Genomic DNA, 21,704 nt, shown 5'->3' with positions numbered 1-21,704 from the left:
GGAGTATAATGTACACTATCTGGGTGATGGATACACAAGCCCAGACTTCACCACTACACAATGTATACATGTACCAGAATTTAACTTGTACCTCAAATTCTATTAAAATGAGCAAAAGAAAAGAAAAAGAATAAGTCTAGATTCTATTCCCTGCCAATCTACTATTAGTAGTTACTCCCATTGACCTCCAGCCCTCAGCCCTACTCAGCAAACAGTATACTTTCTGTTTCTATGGATTTGTCTATTCTGGACATTTCATATAAATAGAATCATAAATTATGTGGCCTTTTGTATCTGGATTTTTTCCTCTGTCATAATGTTTTAAAGGTATAGCCATCTTGTACCATAGTTTTAGTATTTCATTTTTGTGGATGAATAATATTCATTGTATGGCTATTACATATTTTACTTTTTGATGTATCAGTAGTAGATGGACAGTTGGTTTATTTTCAGTCATTTATTTATAATGCTATGAACTTTTGTATATAAAATTTTTCCATAGACATGGGTTTTTTATTTCTCTTGGATAAATACCTAGGAGTGGATTTGCTGGTCATATGGTAACTTCAGGTTTGAATTTTGAGGACCTTCCAGAGTGTCACTTTACATTTCTACCAGTATCTGTGTTCCAATTTTCTCACATTTTTGCCAACACCTGTTATTATCTGTGTTTTTAAATGTAGTCATCCTAGTAGTTATAAAGTGGTATCTCATTGCAATTTTTATTTGAATATCCTGATGGTTAAAAATGTTAAGTATTTTGTCATGCTTATTAGCTATATGTGTATGTTCTTTAGAGAAATGTCTATTCAGATTTGTGGCCCACTCTCTATCCTTTTTATTTTATCCACTTCATGTAACTATTTTAAAACATCTCATGTTTATCTTTTATTATTTTTAACATAAGAAAGTACATAAATATGCCCTTTCTCTTTCATAGATAAATGGCAGTTTGTGATAAAAAATGCACCCCACCTTGCTTTTTTATTTAATACTTTTCATAGTAATTCTTCCATAATTACATCTAGAAATCTTCTTTATTTCTTTTTAGGGCAGTGTATTTCTACACTGTGAGGGCATGGTATACTTTAGATCATAGTGTGGATATGGACTAACTTTATTTAGTTAGTTCCCTATTATTTGAATATTTGGATTGTTTTCAATTTGTGTAACATTTCAAGTAATGATGCATAAAATAAGCCCAAGTTTATGCATGCATTTGCACATTTTGAAAATATGATTCCTAAAAGCAGTATTTATAGATCAAAACATGAATAAATATATACTTTTCTAGATATTTCCATATCTCCTTCCATGGAGATTGAGCCATCTTTAATTTCCACCAACAAGGTATGCAAATTCTTGTGTTTCATCCAAAATTATGTTGTCAAACTTTGGATTTTTCTAATGTGACAGGAGAGAAATAGCATGTCAGTGCACTCTTAATTTGCATTTTCTTATGGATAAGAGCCCTATGCAATTAAGTTTCTGTGAAAGGTCTGTTCATATTTCCATTCCATTTTTATTTTGAAAATTACTAAGCTACTCCAATCATAGAGGAATTCCTAAAATCACAGCCTAGAGAGAGAGAGTGAGAGAGAGAAAGTTATTTAAACTCTCAGAGCCTCAGTTATCTAATTGGAGGCCAATGCTTATTGTGTTAGACTTAAATGAGATAATATTTATAAATTTTGCAGCATATATATATATATATGTATGTACTTGTGTATGTAAAGGGGCAGAGGCAGAATTAAAATCAGGGTGAATGCCATAGATGCTATTCTTTTATTGTTTCAAAGTATATGTTGACTTGCCGAGTTTTGTCATCAATAGAGTCAGAATTTACTGGAACTTACTGGAACTTGGTATTTGTAAATAACAGATATCAAAGGCATGTGCTCATTTTGTCTTAGAAATGCAAAAGAATACTACTATACTGCCCAAAGTATTGATGAGATCATTTCTAGATTTATTGAGAACCTGAGTGAAGGTTTGAGATAGTATTTTCTTTGTTAAATAAGTTGTAGCTGCAGCTAAACATATCCTAAATTCATCATGCATCTAATTAGGCAAAGATACATTTAGTTGTTGAAAGGGAGGAATTAAATGTCATATTGCAATAAAATATATTTAATAGTTAAAGCTAGGATAACATAAAATGCTTGTGCCAAGGCTTTGGGAGCCATGTCATCCTAATTCTTTACCTAAAGAATTCACGCTTGAAAAAAGCTAATCTATAGAGAAATCCTTTTACAAATTGCTTGATTCCTACCAACTACCAGTGGAATAAGCAATCTGTTCCTGCATTAATGGGCTGCTACCTAGAGAAAACACTTAGGCAAAATTGCAAGCTGTCTTTAAAATTCTGGAAAGCAAAAATGTCAAAGAGGCCTAATTTTACCAAGTTTTCCTTTGAATCCTAAATTGCTTATTAAGTACTTGCTTGTTTGATACACATGTGGAGCACAACAACCAATTTATCCCATATGGGACAATTAGATAAAACCAAAACCACTAAATATCTCATTCTTAGGTTAGGAGACAGAAGTTCATATGTTGTCTTATCATTTAGTGGACTACATTACACTTGAATTAGCAAGTATTTTCTTTTTTTTTTTTTGTTATCAACTGCTCTATAATGAATGATAGTCTCCTCTTTAAGTAGGAGTGGTTTTAAAAAAAGATGTCTAAGTTTATGTATCAAGGCATATTTGCTGAAATCATGGTCAGCTCCATTCTGTTTTGGAGCTCATCACCTGGTACTTACCAAAATTTGCACTTGTAAACTACATTATATTTTTCAGTACCTATCTACTCATTAAAAAATATTCTGGAATAATTCGATTCCCAAAAGATATGTGATTGTCTTGCACTTCCAGTGAAGCATGTTCTCTAACACATAAAGAAAGAGACTGTTGTGATTTCTTTACAGAAAATACACAATACTTTCTCAAGTTATGCAACATTGTGGTAAAACTACCTTTTTTTCTTCCCTGAGCAGAAATAAAAGTTATATATGAGCAATATTAAGTGTGTTACTAAATGTTAGTAAAAAAGGTCAATCAAAAAAAAGGTAGGGCTGAGCAATCAACTGATATCTGGTTCAGAGCATGTTACAAATATCAAGAGATTTCGAAGTGTTGAAAATGAATCACAGCAGCATTCACGACTGAGCGGCAACAGGGAATGATATAAAATAAGTTCCCAGCTTGGGGTTTTCTGTAGGTTTCTCCCTTTGCCATGTAATCAATCATGTGCAGTATTACATTCTTTCCATTTCTGCATTCATCACTGTGTTGGCAATTGCACTGGGGAAATGAACAGAACAGGGGAGGAAAGGAGTCCGGTTGGACTGTTTAGTGACACAAGTATCAGGTCTTTTCCTTTGAACTTGAAGTTGGGGTTTGAATCTCCAAACCATTTGATTTAGAGATTCACTTATAGGCATAGAAAACTGTGGAAAACTCAGATTGTTGGTGACAATTAGAGTACAAACATTTAATATGGGAATTCTGGTATGATAAAGTAAGTTTTTATCAAAAATGAATTTTTAAGAATTCTTATAGTTAGGATCTAAAATAACCCAATTAAAGTATAGAAATAGTACATCTGATTAGTTAGCATTTACAATGTGCTGATGTTTGGAGGGTTACAAATCTTGTCTCTTTTCATGAGTGGGAAATCTTTAATATGTGTAAGAAGTTATCTTATGATTCAACGGAGTATATAGCAAAGCCTAGATGAAGAATTCAGGACCCCCCCCCCAAGCAAAAGCTGTAGAATTGAAAGAACTTGGAGTAGGGAATATTTCATGGGAAACATGAGACCAGAAGTTGGAAAATGAGCATTGAGCAAGGGCAGCCCTGCTCCTGCACAGAACAGGGTGTGGGCCAACTTACCTGGAGTGGGGGCTTTATCATAGCCATTCTTTGTGAGTATCTTATATGTCACAGGGACCAACTGCTTGTAATACAGAGGTTTTTCATCTCTTGAAAAGTGTCATGGAAAATGGCAAAAAGTTTATTGGAAAATACGTGACTTTCCACCTAAGGGATAATCAATATTCTTCACATTTCCAGACTAGTAACACTCAGCATATGATGAAAGAGTAGAGACAGCCTGGTCTTTAGGTCTGTCATTCACTCTTACATAAAATATCTGCTTATGTTTATCTTACATGTAAGAACTTTATCTATTAATTTTGATGTGTTCTAGCCATTGAACTTGGCAATAATTTAGTATTCACTCTAGGATGACATTGTTATAAAGTGAATGTTTTTGTCCCCACCCCCACATCCAAATTTATATGTTGAAGCCTTAACCCCCAGTGGGGTAGTATTTGGAGATGGGGCCTTTAAGAGATAATAATGATTAGATTAGGTCATGACGGTGGGGCCCTCATGGTGGGATTAGTGCAGTGTTCCTCAGACTTTTTAGCGCCAGGAACTGGTTTCACAGAAGACAATTTTTCCACAGACAGAGTCGGGGGAGTGGGGTGCGTGGTTTCGGGATGATTCAAGCTCATTACATTTATTGTGCAGTCAAACCTCTCTACTAATGATAATCTGCATTTGCAGCTGCTCCCCAGCGCTAGCATCACCTCCTCAGCATCACCTCAGATCCTCAGGCATTAGACTCTCATAAGGAGCGCCCAACCTAGATCCCTCATGTGTGCAGTTTACAGTAGGATTGGTGCTCTTATGAGAATCTAATATCACTGCTGATCTGACAGGAGGCGGAGCCCAGGCAGTGATGTGAGGGATGGGGAGTGATGGTAAAGCAAGATGAGGCTTCCCTATCTATGTTACCGATGCTCACCTTCTGCTGTGCGGCCTGGTTCCTAACAGGCCACAGACTGGTAGTTGTTCCTGGCCCAGGAGTTGGGGACTGAAGGATTAGTGGCCTTATAAGAAGAGGAAGAGAAATTCTGTCTCCTCAAAGCACACACGCACTGAGAAAAGGCCATGTGAGAACATAATGAGGAGTCAGCCATCTGCAGCCCGGGAAGCGTATTCACCAGAAACTAAATCAGCTGGCACCTTAGTCGTAAACTTCCCAGCTTCCAGAACTGTGGGGAAATACACTTCTGTTGTTTAAATCACCTATTTTCTGATATTTTGTTACCTCAGCCCAAGCAAGCTAATACAGACAGATTTAATTTTTTTGAAAGTTGTTTGATACAGATTCTTTTCTTTTGTAATAGATATTTGAGGAATTAAGGATGTCTCTAAAATCTGCTAATTTGGGGTGGGATGATAAACTTCCCTTAGAAGGCCAAGAGACTCTTAATTTACTGACTATGATTCAAGTAACAACTGTGGTCTCCACTATGAATTCTATTCCCAGATTTTAAGCTTGGTTTTTGTTAGAAGTACCTGGATATGGTGGTTCCTGCTATACCTTGCTATCCTCAAAAGATCCCACTTAGATTTCGTTTTTTGAGAGAGGAAACTTACACTCCCTCAAACAACTTATAACTCTTAGTTCCAGAAAAATTTTCTGTCATTTTCTTGTTTTTAGGGATGGGGTATCTTGAAAAGAAGTACAGAACTTTCTTAAATATGATATATTCCAAATATGTCATGCCTGGGTTCTGAGTTCCTGAGTTTCTCACATAGGTCCATTATAATTAAAGACTCAGTTACTTTAAACAAACTCCCTAGACCAGCCTGGTGTTAAGGAATTTTCATTTATCTCCTAGAGAGAAGGTAGGCTATTGGCTATAGAAGGAGTCAATTTGGCTTTATGCAGCTGCTATTATCTGCCAGACATGATATCCATTATTGATATTCAATTGTTTTAATGAATGTTATACTATCAATATTTTCTTTACATTAAACGATATCTAATTTATTAAGTTCCTGTGTGACTAAAAGGCCCATTATATTACATATTTTTAAAATAAACCAACACTTAATATTAAATACATGCTTTCATAATCTCAAAAGATACTCAGGAATAATGCTATATTCAATTCTATGTTATCTTTGAATATATCTAAAATGACATTCGAAATTCATTGATATGATGTGACTGTGATACAGACATGTATCTTAGGGAAAAGTAAGACAAATTCCATGTGGTGTTCATATACTATTTCTCTTGTTAATTTCAATTCAGATAATTCCTATAGCAAGAATGCTTATTCTGAATTTCAGAGAGACTCAAAAGTAATAAGATAAAAAATATTGTGATAGTAATATCCTACAAAATAGATATTAACAAATAAATAAAGGGTCTATAAGTAGTATTTAAAGTGTTATTAAACACCTTAAAACTGACTTCCCAGCCATGATGGGATGGGAGAGCTAAAACATAATTACATGTGTAATTATATATTATGTGTATTTCCCTTCATAAATATTCATGACTCCTCCTATAGCTTGTTGAATAGGTATATTTGACCACCCTGCTTTATATAAATTCTTGTTCCTTTTGTCTGCCCTTTGAAGCATGTGTGCCTGGCTTCTGGCTGTTTCCCAGCCTGTTGTAATGGCCACCCAACAGGTTGATACCCTTTATTAAAAATAAACTTTCCTTTTTCCAAAGTATAGACCTTGTTTAATTTTTTTTAGTTAACAGAAGTGAAATATGTTATTATGAAATCAACTACTATTTAAATAATATTCTGGTTGAGTGAAGTTTTTGTTGCCAGTGTCAGTAGTGTAAGGAAAACGCACACTTGTGAAATGAAGTGGAGAATTAACCGTTTTATAGGCAGTTTAGGTCAAATTCATACTTTTTTTTATAACATAGACAATTGTTTACATTTTCAGTTTCATTCTGGAGCAGAAGTTCCCAAATAATGCCTCTAGGATATCCTTTCCATAAGAAATTTATAATGGCATAGGAGTTATTTAAAAATATATATTAATAACATAGGAGTTTAAAAAAATATCTCATGGTTAAATGTTTCAGAACACAGGTTACATAGCTAAGGAGATTTTTTTTTCCTGTATGTCTTCCAAGATATTTTAATATATGCAAGTACTTTGGGACTCTCTGAGCACAAGAGAGTGTATATTAGAAGTAATAGTGGGTTTTGATAGCATTAGGAAGGTATTACGGCCAGGAGGCCCAGGAGTGTCCTAATTTGCCTTGTACTAATCTCATTTACTCTTCATGAGGTCTCCAGAGGAAGCTATATACAGAAGAAGCAATAACAGTGATATTATAAATAGAAACTCAAAGTAACATTTTAATATTAATAATGTGAATGCCTGATACTCTTTTAAGTATGCTGGTATGATATGCAGCAATAAATAATCTCTGTTCATTTACCCAAACTTATTAATGTAATGTTATTCATTCTAAGACCAGTGTGGCCAGCTGAGCCAGGCTGGATGTCAGTTTACCATACATTTAAATGAAAATAGGAGGTAGAAGACAGAATATGGTAGACCCACTCTGAGTGCATACTAGCATCATTCCTAACTCATTCCATGAAAAAAACACATGAAAGAGTGAAAAGCAGAAAAGCAGGATATGTGGATTGCAGCACTTACCAAACATCATGGCAGGAAGTGCTGGACTAAAAAGACTCACAAAAAGAAAAAGAAAAGGCAGAGAGCCAGGTGCAAAGAAGAGACTCAGTTCAGTAAACCTATGCAGCTGTACCCAAACAGGTGTGTAAGAGGACAATGCCCAGGTGCATGCTGTAAAACATCATTTACCAACCCAGTAATAGGCTAAAATAAGTGTTCTAAAATCTGTCCAATCAGAGTAATAAATCCTCATCTTTGAGGAAAGGAGAGAGATAAAAGAGATTTAAAAAATGAGCATCCTCCAGCCCTACAAATGCATAGTTTGAAGAATTTATTTACTGCAGAATCATTTTTTTTCCAATGAGAATTTCATAAGGATCAGTTTTTAATAATGCAGAAAATGGTGCGTTACTCTGTACACATATTCTTAAAGCCATTGTCTGGAATAAGTAACTCTGAGTGATAAAATGTATGAAAATCTGTCCTTTCTTTTGGCATTTTAACAATAGTATATTTAAACTGTAGAATTTCTGAGACCTGGAATTTGAAGTGAATTCCACCTACAGATGTTTTAGGTCATGAAAAGCCCCCATCTTTCTGGGAAAGAATAGCAATATAACCTTTCCCGTGTCAATTACTGTGATGCTGAGTATATGGAAGATATGTGGAGCTGGACACATGGAGGAACATTTAAATCCAGAACATCAAACCACAACTACTATCATGAAGCCTATTGAAGTTAACTTAGAAATGATACGCGTTGCATGGTTTGAGCCAGGTGACTTAGCTTAGAAGTCTCTTTTTTTATCAGCAGACAGTTGCTTATAATGTTTATAGTCTACCAGTTTCCATAGATTTTGTAATAAATTTAGGGTCCTGTTTTGAATATTCCTATTAGGGAAAAGAAAAATTGCCCTCTTAAAGTTATCATCACTTCCTTTGTTATTTATTTACTATTTTAATATTAAACAATATGTTAATATAATTTTCCAGTTAATTCTTAACTTTCTTGAAGAATTAAAAAATAGCTATAATAGACACACTAGTTGTTTTTACGTACCAAAAGGCAAGTTCACCTTGTGAATATTTTGTTTGCATAGTTTTCTATTTCCTTGCAGTTCTAGATAACTTCCATCAGCATATTCCTTGAAATGAGCTTGAAGTATTTGTTCTATATTTTATATTGAACTTGGGCTCCTGTCTTTTGCAGACAAATGACTTGTTAACATATTGTTTTTGAAGCACAATTTGCATTTCTGTGAACCAGGGATTAGGCATTGTGTGTAGATTAGGAATAATTTATGTCCAGTTAATAATTGATGTTTTTCCCTATTCTGACTGAGATTTTGTTCTGCATAATATGAGACGAGTAGAGTACTCTCTAGTGATGACAAGAGAAAGCATTTTTCAAGAGCAAATCACATGAAAACATAGAAATCAGCTGCAGTGGGGCTTTTAACCACTTCACTGCTAAATAATTGAACTAGAATTTATTTTTCACTATTCTTGTCTTCTCAAATTATAAAATGTATGCATACAGGAATGCCCTCTGAATCCAAAACTCAAAAACTTGGTGACCTTTCATATCTTGAAGCACTGATAAACTGAAAAGGACACCAAGAAGACCTCTGGGCAATCAGAATACAAGCCACAAAGCTCACACAATAATGCTCACTAATTTTTGTAGAGGGAAGGTCCCTCAGGTGCTCACTTAAAGCAGAATTAATCTACATACATTTTTTTAAATAGTCTTTTCAAATTCCAAAGGTTTGTTGTAATAGACTCTAATAATACAGAAGTATTTACAGTAAAAAGTAACTCTCTCTGCTGCCATTCAACTTCCCAGCAGCTATAAATATTAATTATTTCCAGTTTCCTTAAACTTCTGCAAGCCTATTTTATCTCTCAGATTCAAATTGTTGATTTAGAATAGCTGAGAAAGGCACCAGGCACCTGGGAAGAGTTAGAAGCACTAACAGGATGTAAGAATAGAAATAAAAATAAAAAGAAGCCAAAAATGAACACACCAAAAAAAAAAAAATTACCATAGTCATAAATACTCCAAAATCATGAAGATTCAGGACATTTAATTTACACCAGGTTTCAAGCAGTACTTTTAAATGAAGCATTGAAAGAATGTGTTCAAGTAAGAAGAAAAGTCATCTGGCAGTATTTTTCAAAATGTGAGGATTAGAGGTAGAGTTACATGCAATACTATATGTTTAGCACAGAGCTCACACCAAAAAGGGCTCTTATTATTGTTATAATGGATCAATTTAGCATCGGTTGTTCTTCTCTGGTTTTAATACCTTTACCCACCCATCATATCAGGAACCCATATTCATGACAAAGCCGAAATGTTCTCATCCCAAAATGTTAAATTGCAATATAAAATTATATCAATATCGATACACATTGTCTTATGTACATTGTCTCAGTTTTTCACTTGGTCTATACTTTGTTTTAGGCCTCATAAAAAAAAAATAAAATAACATCTTTTCCAATCCACTGCCTGTCTGCTGGTTTCCCCAGTTTCCACCACTTAGGCTGGATTCCATCATGTATCCTTTTAGTCACTCTCTTCCCACTGATTAATAGGACCTTAACATGCCCCTCATCCCAACTACATTTTGGAGAGGTTTCTTCCTGACTCTAGGCCCCTAACCTCCTATTCTTTCATCATTTATATAAGAAAATTTGTAATTGTAAATTCTTTCTATACCGTTTTCAGATGTAAATCATTTTAAATGCCTTTTGTCAATTTTACAAGCCAATAGTGTCATTTCTCAAAAACCGAGGAGGAAATACTCTTTTGAAATGCAATAGTAATGGAGGAAGTTAGAGCCCCTATCTCCCAGTCTCGGTGAGAGGGCAGGAGCCTGACTTCAGTGAGTGTGAGTAAACTTATCTTTTGTTATGAAGATATAAGAAAAGTTACTTTTCCATTGGGTATAGCCAATTAGCAAGTACAGATAGCCTAGGATGCCTCCTTGCCTCAGTAGAGTTAAGTTTAAACTATAGTCCCTCTTCTTTCTTGCAAACAGCCTTGAATAATGTCTTCCTTTCCTGTTCATTTTTATCTGGCACACTTTTTGCTTTGACACCGTCAGTGTTTGGTCCACCATATCTTCTGCTTTTCCAACTCCAAAACTCATGATGAGTCAAGATTTCACCCTCTCTTCTATTAATTACATCAGGACCATTGTGTATAACTATACAAAATTCGAAAATGATATGAATGGTGTTAGTATAAAATATTGGTCTCTCTTCACTCTTTTTCCCAACTGAGTGGAAGTTTTCCCCAAATTTCATCACTCACCTCAACCCAATTAGTTGTCAGCTATGCTGATACTTACACTGCTAGTATGGAAGAACTTTATCAATTTGGCAGCTTAAATCATATATTAAATCAATTTCATTTATTTCTTCCATATACATTGCTACCATTATGATCTCAAAAAAAAAAGACTGTGATATTCCTTTGTTGAGACTCTTAAATTATTGGTATTGCCTTTTAAGTTCTAATTTAGAAGAAATGTTCTATCATTCAACCCTGTTCACATCACAGTGTTTATCTTTCGTCATGCCCTCCTGTATAATCTGTGTTTCAGCCATAGTGAATTGGTTAATAACATCTTAATGTTTCATAGTATTTTATATGTCCATGACTTTACTGAAACAGTTCCATCCCTTCATGCATATACTCATTCATTCCCTCATTCATTCAGTTTTCCTTCTTGTATCCATTTGTGCCTGATAACACTGTCTCCTTTTCCAAGATTCAGTTTACTGCCTATTCAATAAAGCATTTTATACTTTTGCTATCAGGTAGAATTAACCTCCCTTTCCCTTTTTCCCAATTCTACCCTGTTCTATCATAGAACATACGACACTTTGGGGACTTGTGTACATATTTCATGACTAAAGAAAACGTTTTGACTCTATTGCACAGTATATTAGTAGATAGAGAAACAAAATTGTCCATTTCAGCAGAATTTAAGTGATTTTTCCTTTTTTGATTTAAATTCATTTATTTGTATATCACTACCTATTGGTTTAACACTGCTCATATATCTCTCACATGTAATGCTCTTAAAGGCTTTGCTTCAACCCTTAGCTAGTGACCTTACCAATGGTAAGTGACCCTCCTACAAAGACATGATACATGCACTTAATAGGATAGTATGGTGAGAAAACTGGCCTTGGATCTTTTTAACCTTTATAATTATACTTTACAAATTATACTTTATAAAACTAAATCCAAAAACATCTTGTCTAATAATAGTCTTCAGTACATGAGTCATTTTGGATAAATAAGTTTTTCTAGTAGCTTAACACTTTAATCCAACTTAAAAATATATTCTAGTCAAAGAAAACATTTTTTATATTTATTATATGCCATTAATTACTAATTATTATTATGTCCTTAATTTTTAGTTAGAATATATGGAATATAATTTAATATCTTACTTATCATATAGGGTAAACATTTGAACAGTCTTGTGATATGAAGTGAGGGTGCTCTCAGAGTAACTCAGTGTTTTAGAACTGTGAGTCTTCCATCTGCTGCCTGTGCATTTTGCTTCTCACAGTCTCCCTCTATTTATATTATATACTGCTTTTTGGTAGCTTGAAAACCATATATTCTAACTTGTAAAAAAGTTTTATTGAAAACAATAGCAAGGGTATGGTAAGTCTGGGCCTGAGGGCCTATTTTCAAAAGACAGAACACATTTGCCAATAGAATCTGTGATAATGTGGTTTCCTGCTCAAAAGTTAAAATTTTAAAAATCTGATCTTATTGTTTATATTCCAAGTGGTTTAATTTTCTGGATAGTTGAGTATTAGGTAGGCAAATTTCATTGATGAGTTCTAATATTGAGACATTAAAAACAAAAATATTTCTTTACTATATAGATGTTTCATAATAGCTAATTAAGATTAGAAAACCTTTTTGGGGCATTGTGAATCAAACCAGGTATACCATATATTTATATTAGGGATTAGTTATTATTATAGGTATGCAATTTGGATGATCAGAAAGAAATATTTAAAAAAGGACTCTTGTATTTAACCTCCCCTCAGTTTGTTAATAATCTGAAATTGAAGGCTGAACATCAGATTACTTATTGTACACGGTTCTTCTCAAACTTGAAAGTGTTCCTAATTTGATATATATTTTAAAAAATATTTGCTGTTTTGTCTCAATAAAACTGTGTTGGTTTTCAAAGTTGGAAATTTTACACAACCACAGTCTCTTAACAACTGTCACATATTCCACATATCAGGGTTGGTGGGAAAGATGGAGTAACAGGTGTTGTAGTCAATTTTTATAAATTCCAAAATATTAAATGAGCATAAAAGAGAATTACTTGTTTCTTGACTCTTCATGAATGAGTTGTGCATAATGCTAAGAAGGACATCCAACAAATCAGCATTTCCTTGGAGGTGTGGTCATATAGTGAGATGGTTTCTTGACAAGGAGTATGTGGGTAAGGGGAAAGTGGTATGTGAGGTGGAAGCTTGTTGATATTCTGTAGAAGCTTATCTAGATGGAGCCCATTCATATCATGGATACACCTAAAATTGGAGGGGACACTTGAAAAAAAGGCATTCTACTCTGTGAAATACTTTTACAGGAGTCCCTAGGGACAAGCAACCTTTTGACTTACTATTGTTGAAGAAAAAAGCATATTCAAATTTAAAAATCAAGTGTGAATATAAGGTGATTGGATCAAAACGGTAGATAAGACCATTCACCTCCATCCCCCTTCCAATCCAAACACTAGAAATGACAAATGAGACTGGTGAAATTATAAATATATATAAACATAAAAATAAAGATGTAAATATTATCACTGTTTGAAAACAATCATACTATCAGTGGAACCTCCCTAAAGAAACCCCATACTCATTAGCTGTCACTCCCCTTATTTCCCTATTCCCTGTCCCAGCCCCAAAGTTAAGCCATCACTAATCTACTTTCTGTCTCTTTTGATTTGCCTATTCTGGATGTTTCATATAGTCTCTGAACTTTTTTCGCAACTCTTTTTGAAGTTTAAAATTATCTCAAAACAAAAAAGATGTATTTACTTCTGTTGCCTTTTTGGATATATATTTTTTGTGAATAATTAGTTCTTGTGCATTACATAGAATACTATGCTATATAACTAATATAAAAATAAAAGATGTAGACCTATGGGCCAATATGTAGTTTGGCTTTGATATAAAAACCCTCATTTTTTTGCTTAGGGCCAGTATTTAAACACTATACTGCATTGCCACATAATGCACAGACCTTAAATTATTCATCTCTACCTTTGCTCCTGTATGTAGCATATGTTAGGTAATTAATAAGTGCTTGTTGGATGAATACCAGCTTATTAATTAACATATTTTATACTTATATAATATAAAATGATTAACTTATTCGTTTATCTATTCATGTATATTTATACACACACATATATATCATATAAGTATAATATATTGGTTTAATTGGATGGGCTTTCAAAGTTCATTTTATGGATTTTTGAAATCATTTCAACATCATCCATCCTTCATATGGAACCAAAGAAGACCCCGAATATCAAAAGCAATTCTAGGCAACAAAAACAAAATGGGAGGTAATAATATGCCAGATATCAAACTATACTACAAAGCTGTAGTAATTAAATCAATATGGTATTGGCACAAAAATAGGAATATCGACCAGTGGAACAGATGTGAGAATCCTGATATAAAACCATCCTCATATAGCCATCTAATCTTTGACAAAGCAGACAAAAACATACGCTGGGGAAAAGAATCCCTTTTCAATAAGTGGTGCTGGGAAAACTGGATAACCACTTGTAGAAAGCTAATGCAGGACCCACACCTTTCACCTCTAACAAAAATCAACTCACGCTGCGTAACAGACTTAAACCTAAGGTACGAAACTATTACAATCCTAGAGGAAAATGTTGAAAACACTCTCCTAGACATTTGTCCAGGCAAAGAATTTATGAAGAAGACCCCAAAGGCAATCACAGCAGCAACAAAAATAAATAAATGGGACATGATCAAACTAAAAAGCTTCTGCACAGCCAAAGAAACAGTCATGAAAATAAACAGACAACCTACAGAATGGGAGAAAATTTTTGCATCCTGCGCATCTGATAAGGGGCTGATAACTAGAATATACTTAGAACTCACGAAAATCAGGAAGAAAAAAATCAAATAACCCTATTAAAAAGTGGGCAAAGGACTTGAACAGAAACTTTTCTAAAGAAGACAGAAGAATGGCCAACAAACATATGAAAAAATGCTCAACATCTCTAATCATCAGGGAAATGCAAATCAAAACCACAATGAGATATCACTTAACTCCAGTGGGAATGGCCTTTATCAAAAAGTCTCCAGACAATAGATGCTGGCGTGGATGCAGAGAGAGAGGAACACTCCTACACTGCTGGTGGGACTGCAAACTAGTTCAACCTCTGTGGAAAGCAATATGGAGATACCTTAAAGCGATACAAATGAATCTACCATTTGATCCAGCAATCCCATTACTGGGCATCTACCCAAAAGATCCAATGACACTCTACAAAAAAGACACCTGCACTCGAATGTTTATAGCAGCACAATTCATAATTGCAAGGCTGTGGAAACAGCCCAAATGCCCATCAATCCAAGAATGGATTAATAAAATGTGGTATATTTATACCATGGAGTAGTATTCAGCTCTAAGAAACAATGGTGATATAGCACATCTTATATTTTCCTGGTTAGAGCTGGAACCCATACTACTAAGTGAAGTATCCCAAGAATGGAAAAACAAGCACCACATATACTCACCAGCAAACTGGTATTAACTGAGCAGCACCTAAGTGGACACATAGGTACTACAGTAATAGGGTATTGGGCAGGTGGGAGAGGGAGGGTATATACATACATAATGAGTAAGATGTGCACCATCTGGGGGATGGTCATGCTGGAAACTCAGACTTGTGGGGGAAGGAGGAGAAAGGGCATTTATTGAAACCTTAAAATTCGTACCCCCATAATATACCAAAATAAAATAATCCTTTATATTATTTTTAATTGGAACATTTTAAATTTTTATCCTGGCCCTGCCCTTTACTAACTGTTTTGATCAAATGATCTAATCTTATAGGTAAACCTAAGTGAATTTACATAAAAATAATGATGTTAATACATTCCCACACCACCTCACTTCATTGTTGTGCAGATCTTGTGTCATATAAGGAAGTAGTATAATATATGAAGAGCTGTAACTTGGGAGATACATTTTCATATGATGGCATAAAATATTTTTGGAAAATTGTTAATGTATTTCTATGAAAATCTGCTCAGAGTACCTAGCAGTAATAAATAGTTGAATTTCCTTGAGTAATATAAAACCAGTCTCAGAGTTATCTGGCTGGTCCAGATGGGTCTTAAAGATGTTTCTTTCCATGGAAGAGTTTACATTTATACATGTGAGTTCCCGTTGATGTTAAAGCAAATATCAACCAAGAAAAGAAGCTCTTAAATTGTCTAGCTGCTCAGATGTCTGGCACAGGAACTCACAGGGAAGAAGGATAAAATAAAATATAAAAATAGGTCTCACAGTGTCTTAGAAACAAGTGGACTTAAGCAAAAAACAGTTCAGGATAAATGGTCTCTACTGTAAATCAGAATTAAAGGTACAAGGAAAATAAAGAATCAACAACAAAGATAGATTAGTTATATTCCAATTTGTATCTAAAATGTATTTGTTGAATGGAATATGAAGCTCTTGCATAGTTTTAGTTATACAACAAAGTAACCTAGTCAGTATTAGGGTTTTTAAGGCTTCCCAGAAATAAATGACAAGGCAGTCATCAAAAAAGATAGCATAGGACATCAAACAACTCTCCATAAAAATAAAAGGACCTAAAATTTTTAGGGAGCTCACGTAGTCTCATTGCATCCTGAATGAGAACCTGGATGAAGCAACAAGACAGAAAAAATAAAAGGAAGTAGTATTATTAACATTGTATAAAGTTATTATTATATATAATGTTATCAAACCATGCACTTATACTTAAAAATTTCTTGGGCACCTCAGACCTGTTGTTTTCCTCATTGAGCCAGACAGTGTTGACCATAAATCATGTATTTACAAATCTGTATTGCTTTGCTTGAAAAGGGGAGGAGCAATTCTGGGTTTTTATTTAATTGAATTTATAAGGGAATTCTGAGCTCCTATGAAAATAAAATGATTAGTCTATTAAACATTAGGAAATTCAAAGGAAAAAGAAATTTCTACTAGTGGTGACTTCAAAATATCTGTATAAAAATGGCTTGGATGAGGCAGCCTCTGGTTGGAAATATTTGCTTAGGGAGAAGTTTAGAGAGGCCTTATCTTGAAACCATATTTTCATAATAATCACTGTGTTTTTATTTAAATTGAAAGTTTATTTGTGGTGACTTTTGGTACCTGATTTAGACATAGATGCCTTAAGCTTTCAACACCACCAAGATAAGCATTGCTGTTTATATTATTACAAAAAATTGGAAGGAATAGCCACAGAAAATAATAAAAGATAACGGTATAGACAATGTATAAGGGTGTGATAGATGACTGAATATAAACTTTCTGAAATAAAAGAATTTAAGAGATATGAGATATCTATATGGGTTAGAGCAATCTGAAAGGCTTAATAAAGGAAGTAATTAGAGCTTCAACTATGTGTCAAAACTTAGGTAGCCTGGGCACCAGCATTTTGAGAAATACCATTTTAAGAAAATAAGGTCCCCCAGATTGCTAAGTAATGAGAAATGTACCATCTACCCAGATATGGGGCTCTGCTCAAGTCTTGAATTCCAGAGATATGCTTCCTTGGTGCTTGAATATTGCTTCAATTCTGTGCAGAAAGGACTATATGGACCTTAGGATGGGACTTTTAAAGTTTAAAAACACAAACCTCTGTGTGTATGTGTATGTGCACATGTGTGTGTGTGTGTATGTGCTTGATTGCATTCCTAGCATGCATAGTTTGCGTAGAAATGACAGCTATATTTCACAAGTCAGATCCAGTCCAATAGATTACTAGTGACTTACTGGAGTGTTCTCTGAGTCATGGCTTAGTTCAGCAAGAGAAACATGCCTGGATGTGTCATTCATTTCTCCTCTGAGGACAGATGGAGATAGTGGGTGATAATCCTATATATCCCCAAATCCAGGTGTAATGCAACGGATGTGGCACCTTAACATGAGTATTGGATTGAAAATGCCAACTCTGTCATAATCACTTGTGTGGCCCTGGGTAAGCTATTCAATCATTTCTCCCAAAGAGTCTTCATCAGTGAAATGAGATTAGTATTTACAATGTAGAAATTTTCCAAAACTTAATCACAAGTACTGAGTCTTGACTAACACCTGAAATGTAGCAGCCATTCAATATATATTAGCTTTCTTTCTAATTTTTACCAAATACTTTAAAGAGGCCATGAAGAAAAAACATGAAACTCTGTATTCCAATATGTGATATATGTGAACAGTACAAACATCATGGTAAATTCTATTCTTTTCATATAAGCATCATGGGAAATAGCTACCACTGTCTCACACAAAATGTCCTGTTACATTTATCAGAGATAAATCACTGGGCTGGTAAACCATTCATCTGATCTAGCATGATATTTTTTATGATGTTTAGAGACATACAGATCAATTTCAGGGCTGGTCAATTTACCATAAATCTAATTCAATATTGCGGAAACATCACAGCATATTTTCATCTGGACATATTCAATATTTCATGCTTTCTCTCCACCTGGTTGAAGTTTGAAAATTCATCACATATTATCAATTTTCTCAGGTTCCTGAAGAACTGTTTAGTTTTTATATAAGTTAAAGTGTCAGTCTTGAGTTGAACTTCTATTCTTCTCATGATTTAACGATTGGCCTTGAACAACACACTTAATACTCATGAGTTTGCTTTTTCTGTCTGTAACATGGTATCCATATTTGCCCGCCATAGCATCCCAGTTGTAAAAGATTAACAGCCTAAAATATCTTCCAAATATGATGAGCTGCTCTCTTTGTCATTGACATTATCCTCTTTGGGGGTCTGACAGTTTGATTTTACTAGATGGATTTCAGTGCCTATTAGTAACAGTGAGTCAATTAAAAATTTTAAAAAGCAAGCAAACAAACATCTAAAACAAAATTCTGAAATGTCTGAAATATTGTTGTGTTAATATCATGATAAAAACTAAGCAAACCAATTGTTTGTTTTAGTTTTGGGTTTATCTTTTTTTTTTTAAGTAAACTACAAAAGGTATCATTGTTTTCGGTCCCTTGAAACTTAGAATTGATACAACACTACCATAAGCTTTCTAATCTTAGGAGTCTTTTGAGCATTCCGTAGTTTTACCCATATTCTCTGTGGGAGCTAAGTGAATTTTCAATAATTATGACTTTAAATAGTTAAAAAAAAATCTAACATCAGCCAGGTTATAAAAGAGAGCAAGAGGGAAGGGAGAGAGTTATGGATTGGTTTGACCAGAAGAAATCCTAATTCTGATGAAAGATTACACATAGCTTGCATTACTCCTTTTATAATATATGTAAAAAGAGGAAGACTGTTTTCTCTGGTGCTGAAATGACTGATTCTAGATGAAAATCAATAGATAGGAGGTATTTTGGTAGAGAAAAATTTGCTATCTAGTAGAAATTAGAAAGCAAATCAATATTAATATTATTATTATTTTGGTGAATGAAATGTTGCTATTGTTTACCATTTGCAGATAAAAGTAAGGTGTGAAGATAATTGAGAACTCAGCCTTTTCTGAGACACTTCCAGATACCAGAAGGGCTGACAGTAGAGTATACAAGCCTTCAAGAGATAAAGCCTAAGCATCTCACAACTTGTGATAAGCTCAAATGCAAAGCACCTGAACACTATCAGCTATTGTGAGAAGATGCAGGATATTCAGTGAAGAAATTACCAATTTAACACATATGCCATGTTAGTTGTATTTAACTCATGCTAGTTTTGAACCTGGGGCTTCATGAAGCATATGTAACTCACACATCTCTTCCCCTTGGGAGCCCCGTGAAATATTTTTCAAGTTGCATATAACTCACAGAAAACAATAAAAAATAACAAATTTTTCATGAAATTAGAAAGGATCATTTTTTTTGAAGTTTTTGTTCTATTTTCATAATAAAACACCGTGGCCCCAAGGAAAACTTATTTTTCTAGTGTGGCAGTCCTTGTGTTAATACACTAAGCTTTGAATTTTCGTCCCACTAATTATTACTCCTAATATAACTCTGTATAGAAAATTGCTGGCAAGATATGGTGATCAGGGAAAGAGAACTACTTTATATAGTCAATGGCTATCTCTGAGATGAGGCTCCAACCAAAGTGGAATGTTAGCAAAATTCATATATCTGTATTTATGTGTGTGTGTGTGTGTGTAAAACTTCGAGTCATCGAAGATATTATATTCAAATAGGGCTCTCTGATGCTCTGATGTTTTTGGAAGCGATTTTCCTTTCTGGGTGCTGGAGTGTTCATTTCTAGAAGGTACCAACCATGATTCCCATGCTTATGCAATGCCTTAGCATTGGGTGTGTCATGATTAATACTCAGTAAGTTCTCAGTAATTGATGAATTAGTTCTTCATTCTCTTTAAGCTAAGCCTCCATTTTCCTCTTTCTTGTGATTCAGATACTTAATTGCCAGCATCTCCTTTAGACATTTCATTTGACTATCTAGGAATGGAGGAATGTTTGTGAAGAGGAAAAGGTGCACAATTTTGTTTTGTTATGTGGGATTTGTGGGAGCTGGAGTGGTTAATTATAACATGGGGCACATAATAATTGAATATTTGAATTGGAAGGTATTCATCAGATCATAAAGCATTACTTCCTTGTTTTAAAGATAAGGAAACCTAGGCTAGAGAGATTAGGGGATTTGTGGCAGCTGGTACAAAGGCTTCAAATAATTTTGTATTTTATTTTAGCAGTAATTTCTCCTTTGGGAATTCTGTCTTGAATTCTGGAGTGATTTTAGACATATGATCATAATTAATCAAAATTTAAAGCTACATAAGCTTTGTTAGCACTCTTGTGTCCTGTATAAAATAGGATAGAGCATCTTAATTCTTTAACTCTGAGGTACCCAACCCCCATGCCTCAAACTGCTACCTGTTAGGAACCAGCCTGTTAGGAACTGGGCCACATAGCAGAAGGTGAGCAGCTGGCAAGTGAAGCTTTATCTGTATTTACAGCCACTCCCATCACTCCCATCACCACCTGAGCTCCACCTTCCATCAGATCTGCAGCAACATCTAATGTTCTCATAGAAGCACAAACCCTCCTGTAAACTGCACATGCGAGGGATCTAGGTTGTGCGCGACCTATGAGAATCTAATGCCTGATGATCTGAGGTGGAGCTGAGGTGGTGATGCTAGCCCTGGGGAGCAACTGTAAATAACAGATTAGCATTAGCAGAGAGGTCTGACTGCACGATAAATGTAATGTGCTTGAATCGTCCTGAAACCATGCCTCTCTCCTCCATCCATGGAAAAATTGTCTTCCATGAAACCAGTCTCTGGTGTCAAAAAGTTTGGAGATTGCTGTTTTAACCAGCTAGAATCACTAATTGAAAATGTGAAACATCCTTAGGATAGTAAAAGGAAAGCACAAGTGCTTTCTACTAAGTGTTTAAAGTATGTTGTGAAGGGGGTGATCATTCCTCAAAACAATAGTATGTCTTTGTAAATGGGCCTTCTGCTGAATCAAAGATTGTGTGGGTTCAGTATGAGGAAAGCCTCTTTCAATTTCCTCTGATGCTGCCAACTATTTAGTCTGAGGCTGTTTACACATTCTTAGATATAAATGATTTTATCTCCATTGCTGACAATGTTGAATTCAATGTCCTTCTTTTTGATACAGTATTTGCTGAAGAAATTGTATTGATTCACAGAGTCTCTCTTCTGTAATTCCCCTAACATCTCAAGGCCTTTTAGGTTAACCAGTTTCTTTCAAACACTCTTCAAGACAAAAACATACTGGTTTTCAAAATCTCAGCAGGCTTTGGCAATATGGGAATCCGTGTTGGCCCTAGTAATTAATAATTTATCTTTATACAGTTATCTTTACAAATTTAAGTTCTAGCAGCATTTAACTTTTTATGCCTCGATTGTTTTTTAACCACCAACAGTTTTTTTTTTTTTTAC

This window comes from Microcebus murinus, chromosome 12 (genome assembly GCF_040939455.1).
Source record: "Microcebus murinus isolate Inina chromosome 12, M.murinus_Inina_mat1.0, whole genome shotgun sequence".
Classification (NCBI taxonomy): domain Eukaryota; kingdom Metazoa; phylum Chordata; class Mammalia; order Primates; family Cheirogaleidae; genus Microcebus; species Microcebus murinus.
The sequence above is the reverse complement of the archived record's forward strand: the minus strand, read 5'-3'. Positions refer to the sequence as shown.